This window comes from Amborella trichopoda, chromosome 9 (genome assembly GCF_054954075.1).
Source record: "Amborella trichopoda isolate Santa Cruz 75 chromosome 9, AtrichopodaSantaCruz75HAP2 v2.0, whole genome shotgun sequence".
Lineage (NCBI taxonomy): Eukaryota > Viridiplantae > Streptophyta > Magnoliopsida > Amborellales > Amborellaceae > Amborella > Amborella trichopoda.
In genome coordinates this window covers 27,786,632-27,802,737 of record NC_142344.1, presented here as the reverse complement: position 1 = coordinate 27,802,737, position 16,106 = coordinate 27,786,632, and positions in this window count along the sequence as shown.

Here is a 16,106-nt window from a genome sequence, read left to right as displayed (position 1 = left end):
CCTCGAAGATGGTCATCATGGCTCCCTGGTACGTGGGTCTCGCGCTCTTTAACTCGAAAGGCATCACAATGTAGCAAAAGACACCTTTTGGGGTCAGGAACACAATGGCCTCCTCAACTTTTGGCGCTATCTTGATTTGATTGTAACTAGAATATCCATCCATAAAGGAGAAGATCCGTCAATGAGCCGTAGAGTCGACAAGCATATCGGTGAATGGAATGGGGAAGTCATCCTTCGAGCAAGAGGTGTTCAAATCGTGAAAGTCAATGCATACCCTGATTTGACCATTTTTCTTCTTCACTGGGACGACATTTGCCAGCCATCTTGGGTATTTGACTTCATGTATGAATCCAGCAAGCCTGAGTTTATTCACTTCAGCGTCGATCGACATCTCAAGGTTGGGTCTAAACCTTCTTGATTTCTGCTTTATGGGTTTGATGGGTGGATCAATGCCGAGTCGATGGAGAGCAATTTGAGGGTCTAGACCAGGCATTTTCATGATAATGCTAGGCAAAGATGTCTCGATTTGCTTGAAGGAGGGAAATATAATTTCCTTTCTCCTCTGGGGACATCTTTGCTGGGATGAAAGTTGGCCTCAGATCGGCCTCATCCCCCAGGTTGATCTCTTCGAGCTCATCAACCGTGGCCTGACCGTCTTCTTCCCACTCTTCCAGAGCTTCTTGAAGTTCCTCGTCAGGGGACTCGCAAGGATTTTCATTGACCTCAAGTGCAGAAATTCATGATCTTGACATCTCGGCTTCTAGGAGGGGCCGAGTGTGGGAGGGGGCCGAGTGTGGGAGAGGCCGGTCTCTGGCTGGTCCAAGCGACAGAACGGTCAACTTCGAATGAAGAGTCCATGATCTCATGGTTGGGAACACTTGGTGCTTGCCTTGAGCTTGGTGCTTCATGCACTTGGATCATGTGGCAGGCCTCGTGGGAGCGAAAACCTGAGAATGACTCGGTTTTGGCTTGGGAGGACAGGGCGTCAGCAACTGTTGAGACTCCTGCCGCTGGGGTAGCATCTCTTTGAGGCTCACTTACTATGGCTGGGTGAGGCTGGTGCCCCCAAAATCTCTATTTAGAGTGTCAAAGTCTGGGCACCGTCGAGCAGCACCTGTGGAGAAAATAAAGGAGGAGAGAGGAGAAGAGTTAGAACGTTCCAGGCAACTTTTTACGTCGTCTCCGGAATTGGACATGTGCAGGGGATATTTTAGGTCTTGCCCTGGCTTTGACCATGTGGGGTGCTTTTAATGTTATCATCCATATTGGAGGAATCTTGAGCTACTGGTGGCTTAGGGATGTCTGCCTGATTAGACGAAACGATGAAGCGGGCTGAGCCTGGGATGAAGTCCTGTAAAGTCTGAAGTGGCGGGAGAGGCTTGAGAAATTCTTTCTCGAATGGTGGCTGAGGGATGGGATTCCTTCGATGGGATGACCTAAGTGCTCGCCGTCTCCTTTTGGATCCCTGAGGGGATGTTTAGATTGCCCTTTCTGGCTGGTGAGTAGTCCTAGCTTGATGGACCACTTCACGCTTCAGGGATTTGAGCCTACTTCACCCATGGTAGACTTCCCATGGCTGAGAGGTCGAGGGTTCCGAAAGGTCCTGTGCATGCTCGTGAAGCGCTTGTAGTGTGCGCTTCTCTTGAACGAGAGTGACGGCTTGAAAGTGTTCCGGGAGGATGGCACAAACGATGCGGCCTTGATAGACTTTCTCCACGAGCTTCGAATCCCGAGAACTCTTTTAGCTCGTGGCCCCATACATGGTGATAAGGGCACTAGAGTTTTGTTGTGCCCTGGGAAAGTCACTTAGGCTGCTTGGCGGGCTTGGGAGTGACGAGGCCATGTTGGAGCATCACCTCAAAGAGGGCCTGCAGAGGGTCTGGACCCGCTATTCCCTAGGCTAGCACCGAGAGGTCTTCTTGCACATGCGGAAGAGGGAATTGAGTGCATCCTCCTAGGTTGCCTTGAACTTCTTGACACTGCTGCATCTTCTTAGGTAGAAGCTTATGGAAGCTGATGCACTCACTGACGTCATGACCTCGTATCTGGTGATATGCACACCAGAGATTCTCGGTTCCTGAAGGCAAGAACTTGGGCTGCCTTGTCGGCTTGAGAGTGACGAGTCCTTCTTAGAACATTATGGAGAAAAATGCACGGAGAATAGCGGGTGTCTTGTCACCCTCTTGGATCGTGACTATGTGAGAAGCCTCAATTACCTCGAACGCTTTCTTCAACTCTTCGAGCTTTATCTGACACTTGTTGATAAGGGCTCCGATGACGTCCTTGAGCTTATAACAGTCGTAACTGGGATGGCCTACTCTCTTGTGATAGGTGCAATACTTCTCATTTGTCTCCTGCCCAACTGACTCTTCAGTATTGGCCTCTGGAAGCTGGATCATTTTTTGCTCTAGCAGTAGTCGAAGCAGCGCATGAGTCCACTCTTGTCGAAGGGGTAAACTTTATTCTGGTGCTGGATCCAAAAGTCATTTCGCTTAGAATTTTTAGGAGACGAGACCTGATTGTAGGATTGTTGCGTGCCCTTGGCCGGAGATGTATGTGCCTTGGAAAGGTCCAGGGTTTGAGGAGCTACGCTCTTAATATTAGTCATGGTGACGGCCGAGCTGATCACTGCTTTTTGGTTGCCCCGACTGTTGGAGCTAGAATTTGAACCGGAGGGTTGCTGACAAGGGCTGCCATGGTGCTTGAACAATCACTCAATACGAACTGCCTTATAGATGAGCTCTGACATGGAGGGTGGATTGGATGCCTCGACATGCATGGTGATCTCGGGAAGCATGTTTCGTATGCAGGTTTGGACTGCTTCCTTCTTAGTCATAGGAGTGGCATGGAAGGTTGCTAACTCTCTCCATCTGATGATGAACTTATCAACTGGCTCACCAGAGTCTTGCATTAGGGTGAGGAGTTCGATGGTCTCCACATTCCTCTGGACTTCATAGAAGCATTAGTAAATCAACTGCTCCATCTCTTGCCACGTGTGTACCAACTTGGGAGGCAGCTTAGCATACCACTGGAAGGCTGGCCCTTCAAGAGTCTAGATTGACTGACGGAGGCGGAGTCATTCGCTAGTTGCCATCTCTCAACAGGCTACCTGGAAGTGAGCAGTCTTTTGATAGTTCGTAGGGAAGGGTACTTGGTTAATGTACAAAGGATATGGCTTCTGGTAAAGTGGTGTCTCTTGCATGCCTGGGACCTTGTTCTTGAGGCTATGGGACACCATAGCATCTATGTCTGTTTGGGAGACTCCACGAGAGGCAGAACTATCTTGGGAGACTGGTGGGGGAGTTTGCCTAGGAACTGTGTCCTCACCAATCGGGGAATCGGTCGCACGGTGAGATGAAGTAGGCTTGGAGGCTTCTAGGCGTTCCATCTTTTCACTGATGGATTGCATCACTACCTCGAACCTGGTCATTTTGTCTTCCTGGTCGTCCAAGTCATTGATCATCATGACGCTGACCGTCTCTTCTAAGAGGTCAGATACAGGAGGGGGAGCGGACTGCCAGGGTCGACGAGTCATGGGTGGCAAATGAGTCTGCAGGGGCTCAGCTTTCCTTGACTAGATTCGAGCCTTGTATGCTGATCTTGTGAGGATCAGTTCTCGACGGTCTTGGGACCGTGGTTTCTTGGAGTTGACTACCCAGCAATACTCTTGGACTCGCTCAAGTTCTGGAGTTTGAAGAGGGAAGGAGGTCATCAATGGTGGCGACCTCGACTTCCTTGGAGGCTTCTTTGGTCAGGATCTGAAGGCCTCTCTTCTGCTTAACCCTGAGACTGTTGTGGACCTCATTCCACAGGCTGGGTTTCTGCCTTGGAGGCTGGAGGCCTCTGTCTGACATCAGGTTATTGCCCCGAGTACCTTTGTTGGGCCCATGTGCACAGCTGTCTTGAGGCTAGCTCAAGATGGTGCTCTTAGGGAAGACCTTTGAGTACCAGGGCTCGAGGAGCTTGACTGATGTCGGGCGAGCATCAGAGGAAGTAGCTGGTTCATGACTCCACTTGAGTCTGAACCGGGGAGGGACCTGCGAAAGTGGTGCATGTGCACCTTTAAGGTTAGCTCTCCAGGTGACTTGGGGGTCAACCCGGGCTCAGTCAATTGGTTTGACCTTGGGAGGGTGAGACCCACGAGCTTGTGTTTGTGAGGGGCAAGTCGAAAGCTCATCTCTCACAGAGTGGGGCTGTGTGTGCTGGGAGGGAGGACGAAGTGGTCGACCCTTGTGTGATCGAGGTGGCATAGAGCTAGCGTTGCCCCGAGTTGTGGAATGCGAATGCGTGGCACACGCAGGGTTGGCCCCAAGGCCTGGCCCTTGATGCGACCTCAAGGCAATGTGGGGGTTGCCCCGAGGTGTGACTCGAGTGAGTGGACCACGAGCCCTTGCGTTTGTGCAAGAGGTGGAGGCTACAGGGTCTCTACCTTGGTGTGCCGAGTCTCTAAGTCTAAAGGTTCGGAGAAATGAAAGATTATAGGGGGTTGCCTTGCGGCGAACCTCAGGAGCGACGACAACTTGCTTGCCTCCCGTAAAAGTGGTTAGGGCAGCCTTTCGACGTGCCCCAGCAATATGACCTGCAAGAGACTTGCCAGTAGCAAGGTGTGTGCTGTGTGCAGTATCAAACGTGCCACCGATGCAAGGGGCCTTAGTGGAGGGTCCACCAAGGCAAGGAAGCGGGGAGTCAATGACTTTTAAGTCCCCTCTTGCACTAACCCAGGCAAGAACCTAGGAGTTGGACCGTGAGTCCTAACTCAGAAGGAGAGTAGGGAAGGAAGCTTGAGCAATTCGCTTCCATGGGACAGTCACGAGTGCAGGGATAAGGAAGTCCTCTACTCGGATGAACGGGTTGAACATCCCAAGTGCCATAGAAATTAATGCAGAAAGTAAAAGATGACACTGATCAAACAAGAGCAAACCGACTAAGGGTAGTAAGTCCCCAGTGGAGTCGCCAGCTGGTTAGGGGCCTCGATCTCGCCCTCCAGATCAAGGTGATCATGTGGCACGTATCTCGAGTTTCTAGTTTATTCAGGATTTGAGATCACTCTCTCGGAACTTTACTCAAGGGCAAGGGCAGGTATACCAACCGATGAGAGAGGAATTTAAGGTGGGTTCAGAACTTACTTGGGCTAGCTTGAGTGGGCGCCCTCTTAGATCACGAAAAAAGCCCCCCAGCTACTTTAGCTGGTTCGGAATTCCTCCTTTGACCGGCAATCCTCTTGTTTTCTGTACAACACTTCTATGGTTAATTTGCAAGACAAGTGGGTCGAAGAGATCCACTCTTGTCTTAGAGCATTGCACATTAGTGGGGCTAAGAATGTCCAGGGTTAGAGTGATGAAGTGGAAGTTTTAAGTAAAGGTCGAAGAAAAGAAGAAAACTTGATGAAGGGACGAGACTAGCTTGATAGCCGGACAGTGACTGACTCGGAGTGGTAGCAAGACGAGCATGGTACTCAGGGCCAGCACAGCAACAATATTACTCGAAACAGAGATCGATGCGGTGATACTAGGTTTAAGTCCACCTCAATCAAGTAAGGAGAGAAAAGAGTGAAGAGAAGGAAAGAGAGCGAAAAGAAAGAGAGCGAGGCGGCGGAGGGGATAGGGTTCCAATGGCGCTAGGCATTGCCACCCATGACAGTGGAGTAGCAGTGTCACGGCCCTGGAACAGTGCTAAACACTACTGCTCACGGCTAGAGGGTGAGTAGAGGACTACGGATGATGCTAGACATTGTCGTTAGCAACATAAGAAGGTAACGCGCCCCTACACGGGCGGCGATAACCTCTCATGGAGCGCGCGACGATAGGCATTTGCGAAGCACGCGGCAATAGTTCTCATGAAGCGCACGACGACAGGCGTGGGACGCAAGGGGGATGACGATGAGCACCGAACGCGTGGAGGAAGCTCATGGATGGCGATGGGCACCGAGTCTGCAAAGGAATCTCGCAGATGACGATAGATGTTGCCGAGGCCTCTAGCGGGTGGAGATAGGTATCACCGTTTACGATAGGTGCATAACAGGGGAAGACCCCTTCCGGAGGCAATGAGTTTCGCCGTCTGGGCTCTTCACTGAGATGTCGAAACTACGTCTGCGAACGATGATGAGCAGTACCATCTGCAGGCCTCACTGGGAGAGAGACAGACGAACAGAAGGGGAAGAAGACTCACGCATGGCACTGCCATCACCATGCGCAACCTGTTAGAGCACGATAAAGGCATACACAGCACTGCCACTGCCGCGCATGGCCTCCGCAAGGAACTCAAACAAAGAAGAGGAAGAAGAAAGAGAGGAAGAGAAAGAAGAAGAAGAAAGAGAAGAAAAGAAAGGAAGAGAGAGAAGATCTAACTCAGACCTAGGGGTACCAATCAAAAGTTTCTCTCACCTTGCTCTCTCTTTCCAAACGTGATCCAACAATGGTATGAAAGAGAAACTGTATTAAGTAAAAACTCTCTCTTTTATTAGGGATTGAGTCCTTTTGGTACGTATAATGATGGTAAGTATATATAGAATTTTCCCTAAACATGGGTGGATGAATAAAAGTAACCTTAATTTATAAAAATTAAGACTAAAATGAATTAAAATAAATTAGCAAAGGGATGCAAAAAGACATATTTGTCCCTTCCTAATAATTAGTGGAATTTCAGAACAGTCCCTATGTTACCCTAGAATGTGCATGATTTTTCATGGATGATCCGGGTTCGTTTCGATGCTCGATCGATCGAAAGATGATTGTTTTCTTGTAGGGCTCGACATGGCGATCGATTTAATACTAACTTCAAGCCATAGATCGTGTTTTTAGTGCACGATCTTGTGACTGAAAATTTGAATGGATCTTGAAACTTCAGATCGATAGTGTGCTCATTCCTCGATGTTTTTCGATGATTTCTCCGTTAAATCACACTGAGCATGCCATTACGATAACGAGGCAACAAACGTAGCTCGATTCCGTGCCCGAACCAAGATTTTGCAACTTAGGAATTTTTACCGGAATGTGGAATTCTAGAGACAGAATTTGCAGTGGCTTCATTAGCTTCGTGTGTAGAATCCGACCATTCATCATGTACGGGGTTCAGGTCAGAGATGGCCCGAGACCTTACGTATGCGATAAAATTAGTTTCGCATCGATCGGGCTCGCTAGCGGCATGATTCAGCTGCTTAAGTGAGGTATGACACTGTTGAATTTTCTGTACTTTCTTCACAGATCAGCAACTTCTCTCTAGCTTTTCTTCGCGCTTGGGTATCGTTACAGGGCGTGCCACATATCGAATCGCTTGTCTTGATGCGACAAACATGCTCACCAAATTTGAGTACAATTTGACTAGAGACGGGTGAGATATGAGCGTCAAAAGTCATTGCTCGTGACTGTCCCTTCAATGGTGTAGAGTTGCAGGGTGGCCGCATGGGAATAGCGTGCGGCTCCTCCTGTTTCCCTCTTTTGCCTATAACTTCTTCTTAGAGTGTCTGTTCAAGCTGAAATTTGAGCCCTGGGGTTTTCAGCCATTTTGGATCCATTGATGATAGTCCCACAACAAATTGAGATACCAAAAATGTATCTCTAGTTATAGGGTCTAGAGGCCGATTCTGCCGAAACTGTTTCTTAGTCTGCACCACCATAGACATGTCGGAATGTGAAGAAACTTGGCAGGAAACTTTTGAGGGACTTCATGAAGATCTTAGCCAGTTCTAGGGCTATTCTGAGACTGTCGAAATTTCCACTGTTTGCTAGGCTTTTATTCAGTAGGGGCCCCATGATGATGAAAAATATCTTCCAACATACACGTCACAACAAAATGGTGTTGCAGAAAGAAGGAATCGTACTCTGTTGGATATAAAGAGGTATATGATGGCTCATTTCAACCTCCCAATTTTATTGTCCTAAACAGAGTACCATCAAAATCCATTCCCAAGACCCCTTGTAAGTTATGGACAGGTAGAAAGTCAGATCTTTCCCAATTACATCATTGCGGGTCAACTGCACATGTTGACATCCCTTCTCAATTGACACGGACACTAGACGGGCGATCCGTTGAGTGCATTTTTGTCCGATATTCTGAGTACTCGAAGGGATATGTGTTTTGTCAAGAATGTGGTGGTGGGGTTTGAAGGAAATAAAATCTCACGATGTAGGTTTTATGGAGACAAAATTTCTTAATAGGTTGCAGTCTAGTATGTCTGAAGAGCTCTATGAAGAGTCTGAATATCAGATAGACATTGAGGTGGTTCCTCCACTTTAGGGTATTAGTAAGAGTTTTCTCATGATTGTCAATAATAGTGGGAGTGAGCCACCGATTGAGAATCAACAAATGACTTAGATTGAGTCACCGACCATACTAGAGGCACCTATTGAGAGTGAATCGCAGGCCGAATTTGGAATGAGTCAATGTAGATAGACACTTCGAAGTAAAGGGTCTTACATGCATTGCACTTGATGCTGATGAGATTAACTCATTTCAAGAGGCTTTGAGTTCTCATGTTACGGATCAGTGGATGTTTGCTATGAAAGACGGGTTTAGTTTTAATGGAGCATAATCAAGTCTGGGAATTTGTGGATCTACGTCTAATAGAAGATCAATTGGAGACAAGTGGGTCTCAAAAGTCATGTGGAAGGAAGATGAAACTATAGATAAGTATAAATCCTGCTTAGTGGAAAGGGTTCACCCAAATTGAGAGAGTGGAGTACAGTGAGACATCATCCCCGGTGGTGAAAATGACTTCGATTCGCTTAATCCTAACAATCGTTATATATATAGACATTGAACTCTTCCAAATGGATATGAAGTCTGCTTTTCTAAATGGTGACTTATTGGAGGAGATCTATATGGAGTAACCTAAAGGTTTTGTAGCACCTGGCCTTTAGCATAAAGTATGCAAGCTCAAGAAGTTTGTATATGGTCTCAAGCAGTCATCAAGATAGTGATATATCAAATTTCATAGGGCTATAATGACTTATGGTTTTGAAATGCTTCAAGAAGACCACTGTGTATATTAAGAAGTATAAGAAAAACATTCAGATATTGTCTTTGTATGTTGACGGTATTTCATTAGTTGGGAATGACCTGAAGCAACTTGTAGTCACAAAGGAGCGTTTGTCCTCCAAATTTGTTATGGGAGAGGCGTGTTACATACTCTGTGTTAAGATGCATCGTGATCGCTCTTAAAGATTTCTTATTATATCACAAGAAACATATATCCAAAGGATTCTTGAGCTATTTCGTATGCAAGACTCGAAACTCATAGATACTCCAATTGAGAAAGGTCATACTATTAGTCTTGATATGTATCTGCAGATAGAAACTGAAAAGAACAAAATGTCTCGTGTTCCATATGCAAGTGCAATTGGTAGTTTGATGTGCACGATGCTCTGCACATGTTTGGATGTTGTCTATGCTGTGAGTCTCATTAGCTGGTACTAGTGTAATTTAGGACAAGGTCATTAGAAAGCAATGAAGATGATTTTTCGATTCCTTTGGGGAACTTAGAGTCAGATGCTATGTTTCCATATAACCGATTTGCAGTTACATGGATATAATGATGCTGATTGGGCAGTAGACTTAGATGAGTATAAATCGACTTCAGGCTATGTCTTCTTGCTATGAGAAGGTATAGTCTCATGGTGTAGAAGGAAGTAGTCATCTGTCGCTCGCTCCACTATAGAGTCTAAATACATTGCTTGTAGTGGAGCAGTGCAAGAAGTCGTATGGTTGAGAAGATTTCAAAGGAACTTGAGTGTTGTAGCAACTATTAATAAGCTTGTCACTGTATTTTGTGATAATGCAATGACACTTGCTTTTGTAAAAGGCCCCAAGTACCATGAAAAGTTAAAGAACATTGATGTTAAATATCTATGTTCGAGACATTGTTGTATATGGACATGTGATGTCAACTCATATTTCTACAACTGAAATGGTGGTGGATTCCCTGATTAACACAATTGTCAGGGCGGTGCATCAGACTCACATAAGAACTTTGGGCCTTCGGACCCTATAAGTTTACATCACACTGTGGGATCATGATACTCTGTTATAATGGAATATGGATGTTATTTTGGGTTATGATGGATTATTTGTGCACTTTAATTCGCACATAGTAGAGATTATTATTTAATTCGTCAGGAGGCTAAAGCTCATTACTTGAATGAGCGACCCTCTATATCTAGGATATAGGAGGATGAGATATACTCATAGTGTTGTTTATCTCCTCGACCAATGATCCATTTTAGATTCCATAAGGGAATTGACATAATCTATTTAAACTGACATCTCAAAGATCATGTAGCATGTAAGTAGCCAGGGATGAACATCTCTGATGTTCAGGTTGACATGTGGATGTGACTGTGGGGCGCTATGTGGTGACCGATTGCATGGCTGCGAAAAGACTATAACCTGCATGGTGTAGATTTTGACGCACATTTGATGTGATCACCAAGACGTGTGATTCATACCATACGTGCTATATTAGCGACAAAAACACCTATGATGCATTCAAGGACCTTAGACTGCAATAGGAAACTTTGCTTCAATCATTCACTTTGGAATATAGTCTTTAGGGTCAAGTATGAAACTCGTTTAGGAATTGTTGAGACAATGGTTAGGGCAGAATAGAATAATGTATGTTGTAAGGAAAGACCATTTAATTTCCCACTCTGTTTTGGTGCCACAAGAAAACAATACACATTGCATGCGCATTGAAAGCAATTATGTAAGAATGGGCTAAGAGTCTTTTGAGTTGGACTCATGATAGATTAGTTAAGAACTTAGCCTGATGTAGTCAAATTCGGTCCAGGGCAGGTGGACTAGTTTTTGTTTTGCAAGTATTGAAAAGACATGGTATTCAATGTCAGTTGGTTGGAAACTTGGTATGATTCTCCTTAACATAATGTTTGCTCTAATAGGTCACATACAACTGGTTAGGTGCCTCGATCTCGTCCTCCGGATTTGGATGACCAGGTAACACATGTCTCGGGTTTCAAAGGAAACTCAGGACTTGAGACCGCTCTCTCGGGAACCTTGTTAAGAAACAAGGGCAGGTATACCAACCGATGAGAGAGGAATTTGATGTGAGGCAGCACACATGTCACCTGGGTTAGTGACTTACTCTGGCTGACTCACATGAGAACCCTCTTATATCACGACAAAAAGACCCCAGTCCTTCAACTGGTTCGAAATCGCCTTCCTTAACCTGTACTCTCCTGTTTATGTGATCACACACACATGATTAATTTACAAAACAAGTGGGCCAGGAGACCCCACCTTGTCTTTGGGTGAATGTACATCCAAAAGAAGAAAGGATGAATAAGAGGGTAGAGATTGGGGTGATAAAAGGAGAAGAAAGAGATATAATAGAGGAGAGAGAAGAGAAATATTTGACTAGGTGACTATACTAACACAGATGCTAGAACAATAAGTGATTGACCCGACGTGATAGCAAGACGGGCACGGTAACTCAGACGGGCATGACGGTAATACTACTCGACGACAAAACGATCATCGATCAACCCAACACGATGGCTAACTTGTCGTGGCAGCAAGACGGGCACGGTAACTAAGACCGGCACGGTGGCAAAACTACTTGACGACGAGACTGTCATGGCAGTGCTAGACTTAGTCTCCCTTGATCAAACTAGAGAAAAAGAGAAAAGGAGAAGAAAATAGAAGAGAAAGGTAAGAGAGATAAGATAGAATAAAGAAAGAGAAAGAAAAAGCGAGAAGAGAAGTGAGTGAAAAAGATGAGAGATTCAGAGAGAAGACATAAGAGAGGGAAGAAGAAGAGACGAAGGGAATAGAAGAGATGAAGGGAATAGAAGAGAGAAGATGAAGAAAGGAAGAGAAGAGAAGAAAAGAGGGAAGAGAGAGAAGGAGAGAGGAGATGTGAGAAAGAAGAGAAAGCAGAGCGAAGAAAGAAGAGAGAAAGGAAGAGAGAGAAGGAAGAAGAGGGTAAGGGGAGAAGAGAGATGAAGGAAGATAAACATGGACGACGATGAGGGTTCCGCCGTTCATGACAGGAAAAGAAGAAAGAAAAAGAACACGGATGACGATGGGGTTTTACCGTCCACAACAGAGGAGAGAGATAGAAGAAGAAAACATGGACGGTGATGGGTCCGCCATCCATGAGAGGAGAGAGAAAGAAGAAGAAAACATGGATGATGATGGGTCCCGCCATCCATGAGAGGAGAGAGAAAGAAGAAGAAAATATGGACAGTGATGGGGTTCCGTCGTCCATGACAGGAAAAGAGGAGAGAAAGAGACCATAAACGACGATGGGGTTCTGCCGTCTACGACAGAGATAGAGACGAAAGAGAGAAGAGGAAAGAGAAAGATATGTGCGGTGATAAGCATCGTCGTGAGTGTCGAAAGGGACCTAGACATGACTCGGCCTGTAACTCGGGAAAGGACCCATCTCACTGTGTATGTTCCAGGAGACGTAGGACATCATGCCCAACAATAAGCTCCACCGTGCATGAATGGAGAAGAGAGAGAAAGGAACATGGAGATAGAAAGCAGAGAGAGATTAGGAAAGCGAGACAAGATAAAGGAAGGAAAGAAGAGAGGGCAAGAAAGTGAAGAAAGAAAATCAAGAAGAGAGAGGAAAGATTAAGAAAGATGGGGGGATGATTAAAGAAAGAGTAGAGAAAAGAAGAAGGGGATGACACGGCGATGGCCCACTGCCGTGCATGTTGAGTGGAGAGAGAGAAAGAAAGAGAAAGAGAGAAAGACAATGGATGAGAGAGAAAGAGAGAAACATGCACGCCACTGGTTACTGTCGTACGTGTTTGAGGCAGAGAGGAGAGAGACAGAAAAGAAAAAGAGGAGTGAGAAAGAAGAAGAAGAAAAGAGGAGAGAGAAAGAGAGAGAAGAGAGGAGGAGAGAGAAAGAGAGAAGAGAGGAGGAAAGAAAGAGAGAGAAGAGGGAGGAGAGAGGAAGTTACCTTCACCAAAGGGTACCAGACTTTTTTTCCTCTCTCCTCTCTCTCTCTCTTGGATGTGCCCACAATTTCAATTTAAAACTCTCAAATTTTATTCATAAGATTGAAATTTGAGGGAAGCCTTTTACAATTAGGTTTAGCATGTATTTATAGAACTGGGCCCAAATATGGGTGGATGCTCAAAATCTAACCTAATTGATGATAATTACAATTTATTTGAATTAAAAAAAAATCTAAAAATGGGTGCAAAATGATGGTTTTGCCCTTACCCAACAATACATGAAATTTCAAAACAGTCCCTAATTGCTACTCTAAAACGTGCATGATCTTTCATAAATGATTTGGGGTTGCTCCGACATCCGTTTGGCTGAAAGATGATTACTTTCTCGTTGGGCTCGACATGACGATCGATTTGATACCAACTTTGAACTATGGATCGCGTTTTTAGGCCACGATCACCTAACTTGAAATTTGCATGAATCTTGGAAACTTCCGATCGATAGTGCGCTCATTTCTTGATGTTTCTTCATGATTTATTCGTTGACTTGCACTAAGCATGCCTTCATAATCGTGTTGCAACAAACACAGCTTGATTTCCTGTCCGATTGAAGATTTCACCATCTTGGGTTTTTGACCGAATCTTGAAATCCGGTGGCCAAAATCTGTAACAATTTCGACGCCTTCGTGTGCCGAATTCAACTGTTCATCACGTGCGGGGTTCATACCACGCATAGCCTCGGACCTTACGTACGCAATGGAACTGGTTTTGCATCGATCGGGTGTGCGAGTACCATGATATGGCAACTTGAGTGGGACGTGTCGCTGCTAAATTCCCTGCAACTGTCTTCACAAATTACCAACTTCTCTCTAGGTTTTCGCTCTGCTCGAGCATTGTCACGGGGCGTGCCATATATCAAAACGCTCGTCTTAATGAGACGAACACGCTCGTAAAGTTTGAGCGCGATCTGACTTGAAACGAGTGAGATATAAACCTCAAAAGTTACTGCTCATAACTGTGCAAACCACCCTCCTTTAATGGAGATTGGTGCTGGGAGGCCGCATGGGAATAGCGTGCCGCTTACACCTTTGTAATGTTTCACCCATAACTTTATCTTGGGGCGTCTGTTTAAGCCGAAACTTGACCCTTATGGGTTTTCGACTGTGTTGGATCCAATGGCGATGGTCCCACAACTGTTTGACACTCTAAAAATAGAGTTCTAGTTTCGGGGTCCGTTTTAGGGTGTTAGAGAATGATTTTTCTGAAACTGTTTCTTTGTATGCACTACCTTAGACAAGTCGGATTGCGATGAAACTTGGCAGGAGGCCTTTTGAAGTCCTTAGGAAGATTCTAACACGTTTTGGGATAATTCTAAGATTGTTAAAAATTTCACTATAAGTAGGGGCTTTATTGACCAGCTTCTCTTTTATTTCGTATCGGGGACCCAAGGTGCTGAAAAATGTGTTCAAACAATAGTATTTTCTTTTTGTAAGAAAAAATACTCACAATGCAATAATGAACATCAACTCTTATTTGGGTTTAACCCCTCTCACATATGGGATGAGTGGGAGATGTAGATATTAGGGTGCATTACTCATGTGATGGCACACCCAAGTGGACTACACTCTTTTCATGACTTAAGTTACTTCATGAAGGGAGATGGGGAGAGGTTGCACCTCTTCATGAGGCATATGCCCTCACATGAATAGGTCAGCCCTTTCTCTCACTGTAAAAGGGTGAGGGTGAAGGTCTCTCCACACAATAATACACACGAAAAAGGGTGTGGGAGCTCCACTTGAGAGAGAGGGAGAGGTTGAAAGAGAGAGTACAATCACTCTCTCATTTCAGTATTAAGGAGAGACCCAACCCTAAAAGAGAAAGAGTTGTGTGTGAGAGATTCGAGCTTGGAATACTTATCATCTCACATTTGTGAGAGTATTCGTGAGCTTCCACCTTGCTCAAGATTTGCGGTGTGGAATTGATTTCGGCAGCACTAGTTGTTGTTGAACTTGCCTACATGAGTTGATCATCCCTCTCTAAATTCATTCATTAAAACTTTTTTGTGACGGGTTTTTTATTTTGCTTCCGCTTCAGCCGTTGGACCGTTTATTCCAACAGCTTGGGAGAGAGATATATATACGTTTTTTAGGTCAAAATTTATTAAATTCATGTGCTTTTAGTGTGCCTTAGGACCCATCTTTAGAGAATAAAAAAGCCTTTAGATAGGGATCCAAATTTAACTCTACTTGTCACTGAGAATTTATAGATAGAGAACCCAAATAAATGCACTACATTAGTAAAAGGGTGCAGTTGGCATACAGACGCATTCGTAGGTGTAGAGGTACGGTGCCCTTCAAATCTTATCATGGTATATAATTTTGATGTAAAATGTCATTAGGATTATCTCAAAATCTATTTTTATATCTAATTATAAAATTTAAATTTTAAAAATAATTAAAATCAAGTAGATCTATAAACATATAAAAATCTTGAAAATGGACGGTGTAGATAATATGTTGTAAAATACACTATTTCTAAGACTTAAAATATTTTTATTTTTCACGGTCATACATCTCGATGTCGAGATGATCAATCAAAGGGTTTTCAACATTAAAACTACGTTTTCCAACGGAGTTCTACATTATAAGGTCGCATCCTTATATAAACTTTTTCCTTAGTAAAATTACGGAAAAAAGAAATCACTATGTCAATATAATTGATAACTTATTACTTGATCATTTATAAACAGCATATCAATTTTTTAATTTTTTTTTATACCAAAAAAAACTTAAGTGCTATTTGTTTTGATTTTGGAATAACATTAATTTAATTTCTCATGTTATCCCTATGAAAACTACAAAAATACGTACAAAGGAAATATAATCTTCAAATTATAGAGAAAAAATATGTATCTCGAAAATATCTATTTGAATGTGCTTCTAGATCCATTCCTTTTAATTGTACTGCATTAAGTATTCTAGGGAAATTATTTTTAAGGCATTAATACTTAAACAAAATTCATATTGATGGATGAAAGACCAAACAAATAGCATTAGCTTTCATCCTATGAATAAGAAAACCGCATAAAAAAGTTACAATATATTCTAAAAGATAAAGTTAACATGAATATGAAAAGGAAAAAATTTATATAAGGGTGGCAACCTTAAAATGTAGAAATAAAGTTGC